Below are 20,795 nucleotides of genomic sequence, written 5' to 3' on the forward strand. Positions count from 1 at the left end.
TAAAAAAAAAAAACAGCTGGAAGATATAAAAGACAAAACCCTCACATCTGAAGACATGGGGGAGGAGCGTATGATTTCCTCCCCGCGCTATCCTATACGATCTTCTCTTTATGCGGTCCTGTACGATCTTCTCCCCCGCACAGTCCTGTGCAATCTCCTACCTGCGCATTCCTCTTTGATCTCCTCCCCGTACAGTCCTGTATGATCTCCCTGCGCAGTCCTGTATGATCTCCCTGCGCAGTCCTGTATGATCTCCCTGCGCAGTCCTGTATGATCTCCCTGCGCAGTCCTGTATGATCTCCCTGCGCAGTCCTGTATGATCTCCTCTCTGCGCAGTCCTGTACGATCTCCTCTCTGCGCAGTCCTGTACGATCTCCTCTCTGCGCAGTCCTGTATGATCTCCCTGCGCAGTCCTGTATGATCTCCTCTCTGCGCAGTCCTATACGATCTCCTCTCTGCGCAGTCCTGTACGATCTCCTCTCTGCGCAGTCCTATACAATCTCCTCTCTGCTCAGTCCTGTACGATCTCCTCTCTGCGCAGTCCTATACGATCTCCTCTCTGTCAGTCCTGTACGATCTCCTCTCTGCGCAGTCCTGTACGATCTACTCTCTGCGCAGTCCTATACGATCTACTCTCTGCGCAGTCCTATACGATCTCCTCTCTGCGCAGTCCTATACGATCTCCTCTCTGCGCAGTCCTGTATGATCTCCTCTCTGCGCAGTCCTATACGATCTCCTCTCTGCGCAGTCCTATACGATCTCCTCTCTGCGCAGTCCTGTACGATCTCCTCTCTGCGCAGTCCTGTACGATCTCCTCCTTGCGCAGTCCTGTACGATCTCCTCTCTGCGCAGTCCTGTACGATCTCCTCTCTGCGCAGTCCTATACGATCTCCTCTCTGCGCAGTCCTATACGATCTCTCTGCGCAGTCCTATAGATCTCTCTGCGCAGTCCTATACGATCTCCTCTCTGCGCAGTCCTATACGATCTCCTCTCTGCGCAGTCCTGTACGATCTCCTCTCTGCGCAGTCCTGTACGATCTCCTCTCTGCGCAGTCCTGTATGATCTCTCTGCGCAGTCCTGTACGATCTCCTCTCTGCGCAGTCCTGTACGATCTCCTCTCTGCGCAGTCCTGTACGATCTCCTCTCTGCGCAGTCCTGTACGATCTCCTCTCTGCGCAGTCCTGTATGATCTCTCTGCGCAGTCCTGTACGATCTCCTCTCTGCGCAGTCCTGTACGATCTCCTCTCTGCGCAGTCCTGTACGATCTCCTCTCTGCGCAGTCCTGTACGATCTCCTCTCTGCGCAGTCCTGTACGATCTCCTCTCTGCGCAGTCCTGAACGATCTCCTCTCTGCGCAGTCCTGTACGATCTCCTCTCTGCGCAGTCCTGTACGATCTCCTCTCTGCGCAGTCCTGTACGATCTCCTCTCTGCGCAGTCCTGTACGATCTCCTCTCTGCGCAGTCCTGTACGATCTCCTCTCTGCGCAGTCCTGTACGATCTCCTCTCTGCGCAGTCCTGTACGATCTCCTCTCTGCGCAGTCCTGTACGATCTCCTCTCTGCGCAGTCCTGTACGATCTCCTCTCTGCGCAGTCCTGTACGATCTCCTCTCTGCGCAGTCCTGTACGATCTCCTCTCTGCGCAGTCCTGTACGATCCCCTCTCTGCGCAGTCCTGTACGATCCCCTCTCTGCGCAGTCCTGTACGATCTCCTCTCTGCGCAGTCCTGTACGATCTCCTCTCTGCGCAGTCCTGTACGATCTCCTCTCTGCGCAGTCCTGTACGATCCCCTCTCTGCGCAGTCCTGTACGATCTCCTCTCTGCGCAGTCCTGTACGATCTCCTCTCTGCGCAGTCCTGTATGATCTCTCTGCGCAGTCCTGTACGATCTCCTCTCTGCGCAGTCCTGTACGATCTCCTCTCTGCGCAGTCCTGTACGATCTCCTCTCTGCGCAGTCCTGTACGATCTCCTCTCTGCGCAGTCCTGTACGATCTCCTCTCTGCGCAGTCCTGTAACGATCTCCTCTCTGCGCAGTCCTGTACGATCTCCTCTCTGCGCAGTCCTGTACGATCTCCTCTCTGCGCAGTCCTGTACGATCTCCTCTCTGCGCAGTCCTGTACGATCTCCTCTCTGCGCAGTCCTGTACGATCTCCTCTCTGCGCAGTCCTGTACGATCTCCTCTCTGCGCAGTCCTGTACGATCTCCTCTCTGCGCAGTCCTGTACGATCTCCTCTCTGCGCAGTCCTGTACGATCTCCTCTCTGCGCAGTCCTGTACGATCTCCTCTCTGCGCAGTCCTGTACGATCTCCTCTCTGCGCAGTCCTGTACGATCCCCTCTCTGCGCAGTCCTGTACGATCCCCTCTCTGCGCAGTCCTGTACGATCTCCTCTCTGCGCAGTCCTGTACGATCTCCTCTCTGCGCAGTCCTGTACGATCTCCTCTCTGCGCAGTCCTGTACGATCCCCTCTCTGCGCAGTCCTGTACGATCCCCTCTCTGCGCAGTCCTGTACGATCTCCTCTCTGCGCAGTCCTGTACGATCTCCTCTCTGCGCAGTCCTGTACGATCTCCTCTCTGCGCAGTCCTGAACGATCTCCTCTCTGCGCAGTCCTGTACGATCTCCTCTCTGCGCAGTCCTGTACGATCTCCTCTCTGCGCAGTCCTGTACGATCTCCTCTCTGCGCAGTCCTGTACGATCTCCTCTCTGCGCAGTCCTGTACGATCTCCTCTCTGCGCAGTCCTGTACGATCTCCTCTCTGCGCAGTCCTGTACGATCTCCTCTCTGCGCAGTCCTGTACGATCTCCTCTCTGCGCAGTCCTGTACGATCCCCTCTCTGCGCAGTCCTGTACGATCCCCTCTCTGCGCAGTCCTGTACGATCTCCTCTCTGCGCAGTCCTGTACGATCCCCTCTCTGCGCAGTCCTGTACGATCCCCTCTCTGCGCAGTCCTGTACGATCTCCTCTCTGCGCAGTCCTGTACGATCCCCTCTCTGCGCAGTCCTGTACGATCCCCTCTCTGCGCAGTCCTGTACGATCCCCTCTCTGCGCAGTCCTGTACGATCCCCTCTCTGCGCAGTCCTGTACGATCTCCTCTCTGCGCAGTCCTGTACGATCTCCTCTCTGCGCAGTCTCCTGTTACCGTGTAGTCTCTCCATTGTAGCAGCTCCTTTCCTGCGATTTTGGTGACCGCGGATTTTCATGCCTTGACTGAAGTAGTGATAATATCTTGCTCATGCGCAGTCATTAGTGAAATAATTCGCCTCTCACTCCCCATCCTGCACTCAGCCGTTTATTTTCCTCTAATTAATGCTCCATCATTTGGAGGTTGTCAGACATCTCCGAGCGTCTCCTGCGCAGCGTCACATTAATTCTGATGCTGGAGAGAACTCGCTAATTCCAGAACGTGATCTCACAGCAAATGAAAGCTCCTGCGGGGGGCGCTCCTCCGAGCAAGCATTGCTGAGGATCCTTCGGAACTCTGGAGCCCTGAGACATTATTATCACTCAGCACAGATTTCTTCCTGGCTAGGCTTTATTTACCTGGGACTGCTCCTTTAGTATCACTCAGTACAGAATTCTTCCTGGTTAGGCTTTATTTACATGGGACTGCTCCTTTAGTATCACTCAGTACAGATTTCTTCCTGGTTAGGCTTTATTTACATGGGACTGCTCCTTTATTATCACTCAGTACAGATTTCTTTCTGGCTAAGCTTTATTTACATGGGACTGCTACTTTATTATCACTCAGTACCGATTTTTTCCTGGTTGGGCTTTATTTACATGGGACTGTTCCTTTAGTATCACTCCGTACAGATTTCTTCCTGGTTAGGCTTTATTTACACGGGACTGCTCCTTTATTATCACTCAGTACAGATTTCTTTCTGGTTAGGCTTTATTTACATGGGACTGCTCCTTTATTATCACTCAGTACAGATTTCCTTCTGGCTAGCCTTTATTTACATGGGACTGCTCCTTTATTATCACTCGGTCCAGATTTATTTCTGGTTAGGCTTTATTTACATGGGACTGCTCCTTTATTATCACTCAGTACATATTTCTTTCTGGTTAGGCTTTATTTACACTGGACTGCTCCTTTATTATCACGCAGTACAGATTTTTTTTCTGGTTAGGCTTTATTTACATGGGACTGCTCCTTTGTTATTACTGAACAGATTTCTTACTGGTTAGGCCTTATTTACATGGGACTTCTCCTTTATTATTACGCAGTACAGATTTATTTTGCTGGTTGGGCTTTATTTACATGGGACTGTTCCTTTATTATTACTGAGCAGATTTCTTACTGGTCTGGCTTTATTTACATGGGACTGTTCCTTTATTATTACTGAGCAGATTTCTTACTGGTCTGGCTTTATTTACATGGGACTGTTCCTTTATTATTACTGAGCAGATTTCTTACTGGTCAGGCTTTATTTACATGGGACTGTTTCTTTTTTTATTACTGAGCAGATTTCTTACTGGTCAGGCTTTAATTACATGGGACTGTTTCTTTGTTAATACCGGGCAGATTTCTTCCTGGTCAGGACTGTGTTGGACGCCCTGTCGGGAGGCGCAGACTCCGCCACATTGGCGCTGAATGCATTGCTACTTTGGGCCGACCCAGGGGCCCCCAGTGTTAGTCCGTGGAGCGTGCCGGGCGCAGCTTTGTGCATCTTGTGTCGTGGTTTTCGTCATAATCTGGTGTAGAGACGTCCGTACAGGTGGACACGGTCTGGAGGAGCTGCCTCTGACCCCGGTTCTGGTGGCCTCATCCCGCTGTGTGGAGTTCTGCTCCTGGTGCGCCTCCCCTCGGCCCGGAGGCTGCAGACCTCACCACCTCAGGATCGTCACTGGGGAGGAGGCGGTGTACGGCGCACAGTTCACACCATGCATCAGTGTAGCGGATATTTACTGGGCTTGGCGCTGGGTACGGGCTGTGCTGGCAGTGCGGTGGAGCTCTGCCCGCTCTGTGCCCTCCAGCTATTGTTCAGCATGTTATTGCTGTGTCAGGCGGACATGTTGCCGCTTGCTGTACTTGAATCAGATGAGTCTAATCCTCCACATTCATCTGCAGAGACCTGGAGCAGACACCCTGGCACACCTTCCCTGGTACCGCCTGCTCCCTGCCGTCCCGGGACTACCCTCGACTTAACCCTTCAGTGCAAGAGTCAGAGCTGCTGGACTGATGAACTCAAGTGTCTGCGGACAGACCCCGGAAGATGTCGCCCCCAGGTTCACTGGGGTGTGGTGTCCTACGCAGGACTATATCACAGATGTTATGCTGAACTTAAAGGGATCTGTCACCAGTGCCTCCCCGTCCAGCTGTTCACACAGAGCCGGGCTTCACCTGATTAATACCCTCTTTTTCTTGTGTTGATCCGAGGCTCTGTTCCCGAGTTATGAAACTTTTGGTTAACATGCAGATTAGGTCTTTGGTGCAACGAGGGTGTCCTCATTGCTCTTGTTGTGACCAAGCTCCGCTCATTTCTGTGGCCAGCCCCTCCCTGGCTGCTTTACCTCTGCCTGGCCCTTTAAATCAAAGCAGCCATGGGCTGACCACAGAAATGAGTGGAGCTTGGGTGCAACAAGAGCAACGGTGACGCCCTCATTGCACTAAATCCCTAATCTGCATGTTAACAACAAGTTTCATAACTCAGGAGTGGAGCCTCCGATCGGCAAAAGGAAAACAGCGATTTAATCCGAAGCCCGCGGAGAGGTAACATCATGTCTGCAGAGCTGTAATCGAAATGCTGTTAGATCATTACTCTAGTAACATCGCAGCATGGCTTTCTTGCTGCTGTTTGGGTGTTAACTGTGAACCAAAAAATGGTGACTGGAGCTTTGTATGTAACTAGAGCAGTGTTTCCCAACCAGTGTGCCTCCAGCTGTTGCAAAACTACAACTCCCAGCATGCCCGGACAGTCTTTGGTTGTGCGGGCATGCTGGGAGTTGTAGTTTTGCAACAGCTGGAGGCACACTGTTTGGGAAACACTGAACTAGACCAGAGTGCAGCTCTGGATGTGTATAAGTGCTTCAGTCCGAGCTCGGGGTCTGTTCTCACATGGATTTTCCTCGGTCCTGTTTACCAGAAGTAACGAGCAGCATGCGTCTAAAAACTGCAGCGTGGAAGTCAGTGGGGCTGACCGAGCACATCCACGCCATCTATCTGAACCAGGCTCGGCTGTACGGGGGATCAGGACACTGTCCCTGACAGGCGGTGCATTCCTGAGCCCGCAGCCGCACGGTGCCCCCGGGGAGCATACCTGAGCGGTGACTGTCATTACCCTAATTACCTGCAATACAATCGTGTCCTATGACAGCTTTATGGCCGTCACTTACAGCCCGTGGCTTCATGCGTGTCCTGAAGTCTCATCTCTTTGTAGACATTTAGAAACTTCATCTCTGAGACCTGCACATGCGTCACCAGTGATAAGCGCCACTGTTCGCCGCTTATCTCTGGTGCGCTCCTTATATGTGACCTTCCCTGTGTCTGCTGCATTATGTAAAGGGCCCCTGAGACCTCGGCCCTGGAGTCGTCCTGTGTGGAGTCTCTCCATCCACAATGGCCACCATTACCCTGCCCAGCAGGTGGGTTACAGATCTCGCACCGTGGGAGGAAGGGTCTCCAGGGCTGCGGTCATGGGTGGAGAAGGGCTGCCATGATTGATTGTCCTTCTAGACCTTCTTCTTGACCCAGACATGTAGTTCAGAGACAAATGTGACAGGAACATGAAGAGGAGAGAGCAGAGTCTGTGCAGTATGGGGGGGTCAATGACACAGGGGCTTCTCCGTGCTTTGTTGGTGCCTGACCATCTCTTGGAGACCCCAATACACAGAGCGGATGCTGAGAAGTGCCACGTCAGGGCAGCCACAACCCTGGATGTGCAGGACTTAAAGGGCCAGTCCATGTAATGAACGTTGTAAGAGTAAAAGTTCGGCAGTGTCCAATAAACTCTGCTTCAATTCCTGTACATTTTAAAGATCTCTGCTTGCTGTCAGTTTATTTCCACAAACCTTGTCTTAGCAGTATTCTGAGATGACGGAGAGGGGCGACTACATCATCGTGCCTCGAGGACAAGTTAGCCGGCAGCTGGTGTCAGACGCTGTGGTTTCTTCTGCTCAGTGTTTGATGGCGAGCGACACCCGTCAGGACCCACGCCTCTTCTGAATTGTGCTGCGTCGGACCCCGATGCTGCAGGTTTTCCTTGTGTTTCCTATTAAACCACGGAGCAGCCGCTGGATATAACCTATACAATGGTGGGGGTTATGATCCCTCAGAGCTCCCATGTCATCTTGCTCCTGGGTGAGGCCAGCAGATGCAACATGGCGGCTGTGTTTCCTTGCATTGCCTTCAGTCTGCTGCTGTGAGGACCCGATCGGCCCCCTCGTCCGGTCACTGATTTTGGACGACCAATGAGTGGAGGCGTGTTCTCTGGTGTCGGTGATTTAGGGATTGGTTGGGCGCATGTGGAGCGCAGGGACCGCAGCGGAAACACCTGGCGCCCGTGATGTGGAGCTCTGCGCGATTCCTCGCCTTCCCTCCCATTTAATAACAGTTTGGTTTCATATTAGTGGGAAATTAATTTCTTTTTATATGTCACTGGACGCCGGTGGTGCCGGGGAGCGAGGCGCACAAGGGACGCTCACACCTGTGCTTGCTGTAGACTGATTCCAGGTGCCTGGGAGCCCACAGGAGGCTGAATTGGGTAGGAACACGCATCAGATTAACCCATTCTGAGCCAGCACTCTCACTATAATGCAGCCTGTTACTGTACAGACATATTGTGATATATTCATTTTCAGACCAGAATGTGTCCTCATCGATAGAAAACGCAGTGAAACTCAAAGTGCATCTGTGTGTCACAAGGACACGCTCCCTAGGGCTGCGTGCATGGAATATAGAAGTGTGTCCCTCTGTATCAGTACTAGCTGCAGGCGCCCTATCATTCCAGCCTTGGATGTCCCATAAGTACAGGCACGGATATCCTGGAAGTACCAGCCTCCGAAGTCCTTTCAGTATCAGGCACAAATGTACTATAAGTACCAGCCATGGATGCCCTAAAAGTTCTAGCCTTGGATGCCCTAGAAGTACCAGCCTTGGATGCCCTAGAAGTAAGAGCTTTGGATGCCCTAGAAGTACCGGCCACGGATGTCCTAGAAGTATCGGCCACGGATGTCCTAGAAGTACCGGCCACGGATGTCCTAGAAGTACCGGCCACGGATGTCCGATAAGTGCCGGCTTAGGTTGTCCTATAAGTACTCTGATGCCCTAGAGGTATTAGGCAAAAATGTCCCCAATAAAGACCAGGCATTACATATCTTAGGGTCTCCCCCATCTTTTTGGGTCAAACATGAAGGTGTTAACGATGGCCGCCCATCTTGCCCTGGCTCTGTCACTCCTGTAACTCTGCGCCATTATATAATTGTTCATAGGTTCCACGGCGGCCATGAATCTATTTCCTGAAGCTTTTCTGACCTCCGGAGGCTGCAGCTGCTTTTAACCCCTTGTGGGTGGTAAGAACATGGGGTATCTCCAGGAACAGAGGGGAGACCGTCCAAGCCTCCCTAGTAATGAGCTCACTGGAGGTCCCGTAGTTGAGACCTTAATTGGATCTGGAGTGCAGGTGGCTCCCGCCTCTGATTTATGGGGAAAATGATATGAGCTCATGATTGGGGCTGCCATTTAACCCTTTCATCCTACGCCTGGACTTTTGAGTTGTCGCAGCAGATACAGTTTTACAGTACATCATGATGGAGCAATAAAAAATTCCTGACTCGATCCTCTGGTCAGAGAGAATGCTCTATGCCCAGAGCGATAGTGACGGAGTATCTATTTGTACGGTGACATATTGGTGCCTGGTTGGTGATGTCATTGTGCAAACAGCTGGTTACTGTGCCTCATTTACAGCTCCTGACATGGGGTGGTCTGCGTGCCATCACCTGCAGCTTTCTTGCTTTATCATCCATATAGCCATGCACTGACTAATATAACGTGATGTCACCTCCTGTATAATATAACTGATATCTGGAGAGCGGTGATGTCACCTCCTGTATAATATACCTGATATCTGGAGAGCGGTGATGTCACCTCCTGTATAATATAACTGATATCTGGAGAGCGGTGATGTCACCTCCTGTATAATATAACTGATATCTGGAGAGCGGTGATGTCACCTCCTGTATAACATAACTGATATCTGGAGAGCAGTGATGTCACCTCCTGTATAATATAACTGATATCTGGAGAACGATGATGTCACCTCCTGCATAATATAACTGATATCTGCAGAGCGGTGATGTCACCTCCTGTATAATATAACTGATATCTGGAGAACGATGATGTCACCTCCTGTATAATATAACTGATATCTGGAGAGTGGTGATGTCACTTCCTTTATAATATACGTTTTATCTGGAAGGTGGTGATGTCACCTCCTGTATAATATAACTGATATCTGGAGAGCGGTGATGTCACCTCCTGTATAATATAACTGATATCTGGAGAGCGGTGATGTCACCTCCTGTATAATATAACTGATATCTGGAGAGCGGTGATGTCACCTCCTGTATAATATAACTGATATCTGGAGAGCGGCGATGTCACCTCCTGTATAATATAACTGATATCTGGAGAGCGGTGATGTCACCTCCTGTGTAATATAACTGATATCCGGAGAGCGGTGATGTCACCTCCTGTATAATATACGTTATATCTGGAGGGTGGTGATGTCACCTCCTGTATAATATACGTTATATCTGGAGGGCGGTGATGTCACCTCCTGTATAATATAACTGATATCTGGAGAGCGGCGATGTCACCTCCTGTATAATATAACTGATATCTGGAGAGCGGTGATGTCACCTCCTGTATAATATAACTGATATCTGGAGAGCGGTGATGTCACCTCCTGTATAATATAACTGATATCTGGAGAGCGGTGATGTCACCTCCTGTATAATATAACTGATATCTGGAGAGCGGTGATGTCACCTCCTGTATAATATACGTTATATCTGGAGGGCGGTGATGTCACCTCCGGTATAATATACGTTATATCTGGAGGGTGGTGATGTCACCTCCTGTATAATATACGTTATATCTGGAGGGCGGTGATGTCACCTCCTGTATAATATACGTTATATCTGGACTGCGGTGATGTCACCTCCTGTATAATATACGTTATATCTGGAGGGCGGTGATGTCACCTCCGGTATAATATACGTTATATCTGGAGGGTGGTGATGTCACCTCCTGTATAATATACGTTATATCTGGAGGGCGGTGATGTCACCTCCTGTATAATATACGTTATATCTGGACTGCGGTGATGTCACCTCCTGTATAATATACGTTATATCTGGAGGGCGGTGATGTCACCTCCTGTATAATATACGTTATATCTGGAGGGCGGTGATGTCACCTCCTGTATAATATACGTTATATCTGGAGGGCGGTGATGTCACCTCCTGTATAATATCACTGATATCTGGAGAGCGGTGATGTCACCTCCTGTATAATATACGTTATATCTGGAGGGCGGTGATGTCACCTCCTGTATAATATACGTTATATCTGGAGGGCGGTGATGTCACCTCCTGTGTACTGTACGGTATATCTGGAGAGCGGTGATGTCACCTCCTGTGTACTGTACGGTATATCTGGAGAGCGGTGATGTCACCTCCTGTGTAATGTACGTTATATCTGGAGAGCGGTGATGTCACCTCCGGTATAATATACGTTATATCTGGAGGGTGGTGATGTCACCTCCTGTATAATATACGTTATATCTGGAGGGCGGTGATGTCACCTCCGGTATAATATACGTTATATCTGGAGGGCGGTGATGTCACCTCCTGTATAATATACGTTATATCTGGAGGGCGGTGATGTCACCTCCTGTGTAATGTACGGTATATCTGGAGAGCGGTGATGTCACCTCCTGTGTAATGTACGGTATATCTGGAGAGCGGTGATGTCACCTCCTGTGTAATGTACGGTATATCCGGAGAGCGGTGATGTCACCTCCTGTATAATATAACCGATATCTGGAGGGCGGTGATGTCACCTCCTGTATAATATAACTGATATCTGGAGGGCGGTGATGTCACCTCCGGTATAATATACCTGATATCTGGAGAGCGGTGATGTCACCTCCTGTATAATATACCTGATATCTGGAGAGCGGTGATGTCACCTCCTGTATACTATAACTGATATCTGGAGGGCGGTGATGTCACCTCCGGTATAATATACCTGATATCTGGAGAGCGGTGATGTCACCTCCTGTATAATATAACTGATATCTGTAGAGCGGTGATGTCACCTCCTGTATAATATAACTGATATCTGGAGGGCGGTGATGTCACCTCCTGTATAATATAACTGATATCTGGAGAGCAGTGATGTCACCTCCTGTATAATATAACTGATATCTGGAGAGCGGTGATGTCACCTCCTGTATAATATAACTGATATCCGGAGAGCAGTGATGTCACCTCCTGTATAATATAACTGATATCTGGAGAGCGGTGATGTCACCTCCTGTATAATATCACTGATATCTGGAGGGCGGTGGTGTCACCTCCTGTATAATATAACTGATATCTGGAGAGCGGTGATGTCACCTCCTGTATAATATAACTGATATCTGGAGAGCAGTGATGTCACCTCCTGTATAATATAACTGATATCTGGAGGGCGGTGATGTCACCTCCTGTATAATATAACTGATATCTGGAGGGCGGTGATGTCACCTCCTGCATAATATAACTGATATCTGGAGAGCGGTGATGTCACCTCCTGTATAATATAACTGATATCTGCAGAGCGGTGATGTCACCTCCTGTATAATATAACTGATATCTGGAGAGCGGTGATGTCACCTCCTGTATAATATAACTGATATCTGGAGAGCGGTGATGTCACCTCCTGTATAATATAACTGATATCTGGAGGGCGGTGATGTCACCTCCTGTATAATATAACTGATATCTGCAGAGCGGTGATGTCACCTCCTGTATAATATAACTGATATCTGGAGGGCAGTGATGTCACCTCCTGTATAATATAACTGATATCTGGAGGGCGGTGATGTCACCTCCTGTATAATATAACTGATATCTGCAGAGCGGTGATGTCACCTCCTGTATAATATAACTGATATCTGGAGGGCGGTGATGTCACCTCCTGTATAATATAACTGATATCTGGAGGGCGGTGATGTCACCTCCTGTATAATATAACTGATATCTGGAGGGCAGTGATGTCACCTCCTGTATAATATAACTGATATCTGGAGGGCGGTGATGTCACCTCCTGTATAATATAACTGATATCTGGAGAGCGGTGATGTCACCTCCTGTATAATATAACTGATATCTGGAGGGCGGTGATGTCACCTCCTGTATAATATAACTGATATCTGGAGGGCGGTGATGTCACCTCCTGTATAATATAACTGATATCTGCAGAGCGGTGATGTCACCTCCTGTATAATATCACTGATATCTGGAGAGCGGTGATGTCACCTCCTGTATAATATAACTGATATCTGGAGAGCGGTGATGTCACCTCCTGTATAATATAACTGATATCTGGAGAGCGGTGATGTCACCTCCTGTATAATATAACTGATATCTGGAGGGCGGTGATGTCACCTCCTGTATAATATAACTGATATCTGGAGGGCGGTGATGTCACCTTCTGTGGATAACATGGCGTCCTCCTCCTCCTGCGTTCCCAGTCACAGAACGTTGGGCTCAGATGTTGATGATCCGTTTCTTATCCATCGCACTACACGAGCCAGGCGCAGTGAACTCTGCGTATGCGAAGGGTTAGAATATTTTAGGGACCCACATCCCGGTAGACCTAGATCCAGTCCATTCAGGCGCTGAGCTTGTCATCATCCTATTATTTGCGGTCCGGGTTGCTATCATTCATGCAGCGTCCGGGGTTCTGTCTCCTGATTGATGTTCACAATTGTCGACCTTCCTACTTACTATTTAATGTATGAAAACTTTGTGGCCCCCTCCCCCGTGGCTGTTGTCACTCTGCATTGTGAGCGTCTTGTCAGCACGTAGCCCATAATGAGCGCCCCGGATGCTGTTTCCCCCTTTTCTTTGCACTTTGATGCTTTTATTTCTCCCTCTGTTTTCCTTGACATCATAATTAAACATTTGCCGCCGCTCCTGTGACTGAGACAACTGCGATTTGGTCACCAATTATTCAGCCCCATTCACAAGCCGCGAGCTTCCCCGTGGAGCGTTACAAAGTTCTGCGTTGTCTTCTGCGGCGGAGACTTTCATATGAAGCCCCCATGCAGACGCTTTTTATGAGGACGCATTTATTTTTTTCCATAATCCAGTCCGGATCCTTTATACGAGGAATAACAAAGGATCAGCAAACACCCAAACAATCAGCGGCGCAAGAAAAGATCAGCGTGAACAGCACAGGGAGCTGCAGGGCCACGTATGTAGTATATAGGGCAAGACCATACCCTGCGGCCCTGTATACAGCTGTGCATGTGTCTGCATACGTCGTGTAGTGCGACCGGTGGGGTCATGGGATCTGCTCCTTCATCTTGTCTTCCAGCCCTATTGCTATTTCCCAGTCCGGTGCTGTGTGTGCAAGATGCTCCCCCACTCCGCACATGCAGCCTTCAAACCCTAAAGATGCCGGATCGCAGGGTGATTGTCTACTAATCCGGCACTAGGACTGTTAGTAGAAGGGTCCAGATGAACAGCATTGCTCTCTATGTCGCCAGGAGGTAAAGGAGAGGATCCAGCTAATACTCAGCGCTGTGCCTGTGGGGGCACAGGGGGCATCTGCCACCGACCTTCATCTTCTAGAAGAAACCACAGAACTTCCAGGTCTGGATGTCTGCAAGTGATAAATGTCACATGAATCGGGAGGAGAGCGAAGAGACCATAGCATAGGGGCCCGAACTGCCAACCCCAGGAATCAGGAGATACATGGAGGGGGAGGCATTATCTAGAGGGGGACACAAGGAGGGGGAGGCATGATATAGAGGGGACACAAGGAGGGGGAGGCATGAGATAGAGGGGGACACAAGAAGGGGGAGGCATGATATAGAGGGGGACACAAGGAGGGGGAGACGCGGTATAGAGGGGGAGGCATGATATAGAGGGGGACACAAGGAGGGGGAGGCATGATATAGAGGGGACACAAGGAGGGGGAGGCATGATATAGATGGGGACACAAGAAGGGGGAGGCATGATATAGAGGGACACAAGGAGGGGGAGACGCGGTATAGAGGGGGAGGCATGATATAGAGGGGGACACAAGGAGGGGGAGGCATGATATAGATGGGGACACAAGAAGGGGGAGGCATGATATAGAGGGGGACACAAGGAGGGGGAGACGCGGTATAGAGGGGGAGGCATCTAGAGGGGGACACAAGGAGGGGGAGGCATGATATAGAGGGGGACACAAGGAGGGGGAGGCGTGATATAGAGGGGGACACAAGGAGGGGGAGGCATGATATAGAGAGGGACACAAGGAGGGGGAGACGCGATATAGAGGGGGAGGCATGATATAGAGGGGGACACAAGGAGGGGGAGGCATTATCTAGAGGGGGACACAAGGAGGGGGAGGCATGATATAGAGGGGGACACAAGGAGGGGGAGGCATGATATAGAGGGGACACAAGGAGGGGGAGGCATGATATAGATGGGGACACAAGAAGGGGGAGGCATGATATAGAGGGGGACACAAGGAGGGGGAGACACGGTATAGAGGGGGAGGCATGATATAGAGGGGGACACAAGGAGGGGGAGGCATGATATAGAGGGGGACACAAGGAGGGGGAGGCATGATATAGATGGGGACAAGAAGGGGGAGGCATGATATAGAGGGGGACACAAGGAGGGGGAGACGCGATATAGAGGGGGACACAAGGAGGGGGAGGCATGATATAGAGGGAGACACGATATAGAGGGGGAGGCATGATATAGATCGGGACACAAGGAGGGGGAGGCATGATATAGAGGGGAACACAAGAAGCGAGAGACATAATATAGAGGGGGAGACATGGAGGAAGAGGCATGATATGGGGGAGCATGATATTTAGGGAGAACATGGAGGCAGTGATATCATATAGAGGGGGGGAATGCTATAAAGGAGGAGACATGATAAGGAGGGAAACATGATATAGAGGGGGAGACACCATGAGGATGACACATGAAGCGGGGCAGACATATAGGGAGGGACGAGGGGATTATTCTATACTAGTCTCATCACTGGAGAAGCACAAGGTGATGCCTCGCTCGTGTGTGGGAGGAAAACACTACAACGAGCATAGGAGGGAAAGGGGATACCAGAATAAGGCCTGGAAACTAGGGAAGGAAGACGGACACCTTCTATAGAAAACCTAACTCCAGTCCTGAAAGTGCCAGTATGAACAGGACCCAAAGGTAGGCCAGTCCATACACCAGATACCTAGAATCCTGTCTCACCCTATAGGACCCTGGAACTAATGTCAGGACTGAGTCTAACTGTTCCCCTGAAGGGAAGGACGAACAGGAGTCGCCCTCAGGCCTAATGACAAACAGCAGAGAAAGGCAACACACACATATATCAAAACAAAATACAAAAGGGAAAGGAAACACTTATCTTCAATGAAGCTTTGGTAGCACCAGGGACTCAGCCGAGAACCAAACACCAGCTAACCACAGCCCCAACAGAAGCCATACACCGCACAGCGTAGTGGGGGATACAGCAATAAATAGAGAAGGTTACATGACCTGGGGATAGAAGGTGAGGCCATTACCAGAAGCAACACAGACGTCATCTGATCCAAAGGAGAACATGTCAGATCAAACCACGTGTTGCCAGTCTCACCGATCTCCTGCCACCTGTCGCAGGAACGTCCGTATGTCTCGGCACATTTGTGACAGGTGAAGAGAGGAGCGGATACATCTCCAGTACTGGGGCACATTGACATTCGGCCGGTGGGAGTCATGTAGGATTTGCCGGGTCACGGCCATTGAAAGGTTCGATACCTTCTGCAGGTGTCCTAATAACCCTCCCTGGTTAATGTGAATTGGGATGGAGGGGGCTCTGAAAGAGAATGTGGAGAGTTTACAACTGATGGGGCTTCCTGGGAACGAGTGCAGATCTGATATATATATAGTGTGCGTCCGGTGTAACAGACTGTACCAGAATCCTGGGGAGCAGATGTGTCCCCAGATGAAGACACCATGTCCTGGTTCCCCACATACTGTCACCACAAGTCATGGAAGAGGCAAACAGCCACGGACCATGATCTGGAGAGTGAACCGGACAAGCAGGTGGACTTGAGAAGGGGAACAGATGGAAGACAAATATTCTGGATGAGTTACCACAGCAGGACGGGCAGACCCCTCCACCAGGACTAAAGCTGCAAGAAACAGACATGAACGCCACAGTGTCCCCTAAAATAGTGCCTCAGCCTGGGTCCTGTATGCGATGCAATGGCTGCTGTCTCCCCAGCGTGCCCCCCATGTACCTGTTCCCCCTACTCCCCTACTCCTGCAGGATAGACTTCAGGAAGCTCTGAATGAAGAGAGGGCAGGTGAGAAGAGTAGGAGATATCAGAGGAAGAATGGAAGAAGACCAGGCTGTTCCTGAGCAGGTGGACATGGGCAGAAGACATCTGACATTGACTGATGAAGGACCCTGTGGATTATCGGGAGGGCGCAGGGTGATCGGAGCAAGATTGATGTGATAGAGATGAACAAGTCCAGAGGAGTGGGAGAATGGAAGGCGCTCAGCAGGGGCAAAGGAGACATTAGTGTGTCAGGGGGTGATGACGGACGATGACGAATAAGCCTGAATAGTCCATTCATGGGTCCCATGTACTAATTGACTGAATGCAATCTGATGACGGGGAAAGTCGAAGCTCCTGGGACCAAGTGATCTGTGACAATGGACATTCATTGGTGAGCGCAGATAGTGACCAGTGGCTCCTGGACGTTTCCTGCATGTTACTTTGTAGGAATCCTGCCTTACAGCTGATAAAATAGAGGTTTTAGGAACAAGGCCGCTGCGTGCGTCAGCAGGACGATGCCCTCAGTCTGCTGTCACTGCCGAGCCATGGGCTCATGCTGCCATCTTGTGGCCACAGGGAAGCGTTGGAGGCAGGGGCTCCCCATCCTATTAGTTTTCCTGCTATTTCCGCTGCCCTCTTTTTTTTGTATTTTGCACAAAGCTGAGGCCTCCGCCATCTTCATACGTGATGTATTCTGATGCACTATAGTTGTGCGCAGCCCTGTACTTGGCTATCTACCGAACTCCCGTACAAATGACTGGTCATGCCCATCTCCGACCACCAGCTCCATTCCTTTAAGGGGGACTCCATGGGGCTTAGGACCCTCACAGATGTAAAAGTTAATACCCCTTCAAATAGGACGCCTCTCATGCATGGCATCCTTTCCATCCACTGCCATGGGATCCGGCGCTCAGTTATTTTTGGGAGTCTCATGTGGCTTGCTGTCCATTCACTTGGGGGCCCCATTATTGAGAGTTAGGTTGGACCCGCACCTATTGGACATTTATGTCATATCCTATCATTATGCCATAAAAGTCCCCTTTAACTGATCCGGGCTGTTTAACCCCTAACATGCCACGGGCAATGGTGTTCGCCTCGTGTAAGCAGTTACAGAGGGAGCGGCCTCTGTCTCCCATCGGCACCCCACAAATGAGACCAAAGGGTGGCCATGTCTAAGTAAGAAGGCTGGGATCTACTGTAAGGAAGGGATCAAAATATCGCCTATATAAATGGTTAAAAAAAACATTTATTTAAAAAAATTCCAATTAAAATGTATGCTTTTTTTTTACATTGAAAATATCTATTCAATGGAAAAAATAGCATGAATAAAATCTCCATGTTTGGTATCGCGGTGTCCGTGAGTGAATTATCCGTAAAAAAAAGAAGTGCCAGAATTGATGCTTTTTGCTCAGTTGCCACAAAAAACTGCACTTTGCGGGCTCCGTACTCGCATCTATCAGACATTGGGGTCACATCCTAGCGATATGCCACCAACCTCCAAAATGTGAGTAACCCTTTAGTTATGTGTACCCCAAAATGGCGCCATTAACAACTATAACTTGTCCCGCATAAAACAAGCGTCCGTATGGCTACATAGATGGAAAGATCTAAAAGTTATGACTCTTGGAAAGCGAGGATGAATACAATTGCTTGGTCAGTAATGCCTCATTCACACGTCAGTGTTTGGTCAGTGATTGTGAGCCAAAACCAGGAGCGGCTCTAAACCCAGAACAGGAGCAGATCCTCCCCTTATACCTTATGTCTGCGGAGGCTCCAGTCCTGGCTTTGGCTCACAATCACTGACCGAACACTGACATGTGAATGAGGCCAGTCACTTAGGGGTTAAGGGCACCTTCACACATGGCAGATTTAGGCCAAGTTCACACTTCTCAGTTATTTCCATCGGTTATTGGGAGTCAAATCTGGGTGCGGGTCTAAAACCCAGACCAGGAGCAGATCGTTCCCTCATAGCTGATCGGTGGAGGCGTCACTGCTGGTTATGATGGAAGTCACCGACGTGTGAACTCGGCCTGAGTTGTAGAAAAGTTATGTGACTGAGAATCCGTTCTATTCACCTGAAAGGGGCTTTCAGAAATCCGTGTTCTTGCCGCCAAAACAAGCCCAGTTTTGTGTATGAACGGATTTTCTGCCACAAAATCTGCCTCGTGTGAAGGCGCGCTTAAAGGGGGTCCTCGTTTTTCAGCGAATAACATTTATTATGCAGGAGAGAGTTAATAACAGGCTCTTCCTAATGTATTGTCATTCTCCATATTGCCACTTTATTCATTTTTCCATCATATAATACACTGCTCGTTTCCATGGTTACGACCACCCTGTAATCCACTAGTGGTGGTCGTCCTTCCACATTATAGGAAATGCTCCAGAGATCGGGACTGTGGGAGCGCTGCCGTAACCATGGAAACGAACCGTGTATAATGTGATGGAAAAATTAATGAAACAGCAAAGGAGGCAATATGGAGAATGACAGTACATTAGGAAGAGCCTTTTATGAACTTTCTCTACGTGATATATGTCACCTGCTGCAGTCAGAGGACCCCTTTAAGCGTTAGCGGAGCTTTCTTTCCTCCTTACATTTCAGTTACATTTTAAATTGGATGCTACAAATGTAGTGTATTCGGAGGTGTGTGTATAGGGTGGGCCCCAGAAAGACTCCTCACACAGGGGCCATGTAACCCTGATCCTACCGGTTATACCTCAGAGATGCTATTAGTGATGACATCATTGCCTCGTTCCCACCCTCCCCAAAATATCAGCTTCTGGTTACTAGTTATACCGGATACTGTAATTTTCCCTTGTTTGCTTTTATTTTCTGATATTAGATTTATTTTGTTTTCTGTACATGGAGTCGCCATTTCACCTGAGCTGCTGTTAACAGTATTCAGAGATAGGCCTCATGGCAGCCACATGGCCCATAGGAACCTATAGTGTGGAGATGTTACGTGACTTCTCTGACAGAGTCTTGTGGGCATGTTCTGTGTATAGGGTCACTGTGCAGGGAGGAGGCGTGCTGTGACCATCACCTATCTGGTAGAGTATTGTAAGCATGCTTTGTGACCTGTATAGAGGTCACTGTGCAGGGAGGGGAGTAGATAAGCTGTGACCATCACCTATCTGGTAGAGTATTGTAAGCATGCTTTGTGACCTGTATAGAGGTCACTGTGCAGGGAGGGGAGTAGATAAGCTGTGACCATCACCTATCTGGTAGAGTATTGTAAGCATGCTTTGTGACCTGTATAGAGGTCACTGTGCAGGGAGGGGAGTAGATAAGCTGTGACCATCACCTATCTGGTAGAGTATTGTAAGCATGCTTTGTGACCTGTATAGAGGTCACTGTGCAGGGAGGGGAGTAGATAAGCTGTGTGTATCACCTATCTGGTAGAGTATTGTAAGCATGCTTTGTGACCTGTATAGAGGTCACTGTGCACAGAGGGGAGTAGATAAGCTATGTGTATTATCTGGTAGAGTATTGTAAGCATGCTTTGTTACCTGTGTATAGAGGTCACTGTGCAGGGAGGGGAGTAGATAAGCTGTGTGTATCACCTATCTGGTAGAGTATTATAAGCATGCTTTGTGACCTGTATAGAGGTCACTGTGCACGGAGGGGAGTAGATAAGCTGTGTGTATCACATATCTGGTAGAGTATTGTAGGCATGCTTTGTGACCTGTATAGAGGTCACTGTGCAGGGAGGGGAGTAGATAAGCTGTGTGTATCACATATCGGGTAGAGTATTGTAAGCATGCTTTGTGACCTGTATAGAGGTCACTGTGCAGGGAGGGGAGTAGATAAGCTGTGTGTATCACATATCTGGTAGAGTATTGTAAGCATGTTTTGTGACCTGTATAGAGGTCACTGTGCAGGGAGGGGAGTAGATAAACTGTGTGTATCACATATCTGGTAGAGTATTGTAAGCATGTTTTGTGACCTGTATAGAGGTCACTGTGCACGGAGAGAAGTAGATAAGCTGTGTGTATCACATATCTGGTAGAGTATTGTAAGCATGCTTTGTGACCTGTGTATAGAGGTCACTGTGCAGGGAGGGGAGTAGATAAGCTGTGTGTATCACATATCTGGTAGAATATTGTAAGCATGCTTTGGGACCGGTATAGAGGTCACTGTGCAGGGAGGGGAGTAGATAAGCTGTGTGTATTACTTATCTGGTAGAGTATTGCTCCGATCTCTGGAGCATTTCCTATAGTGTGGAAGCACGACCACTACTAGTGGATCACACTGTC

Source organism: Bufo gargarizans, chromosome 7 (assembly GCF_014858855.1).
Source record: "Bufo gargarizans isolate SCDJY-AF-19 chromosome 7, ASM1485885v1, whole genome shotgun sequence".
In the NCBI taxonomy this organism is placed as follows: domain Eukaryota; kingdom Metazoa; phylum Chordata; class Amphibia; order Anura; family Bufonidae; genus Bufo; species Bufo gargarizans.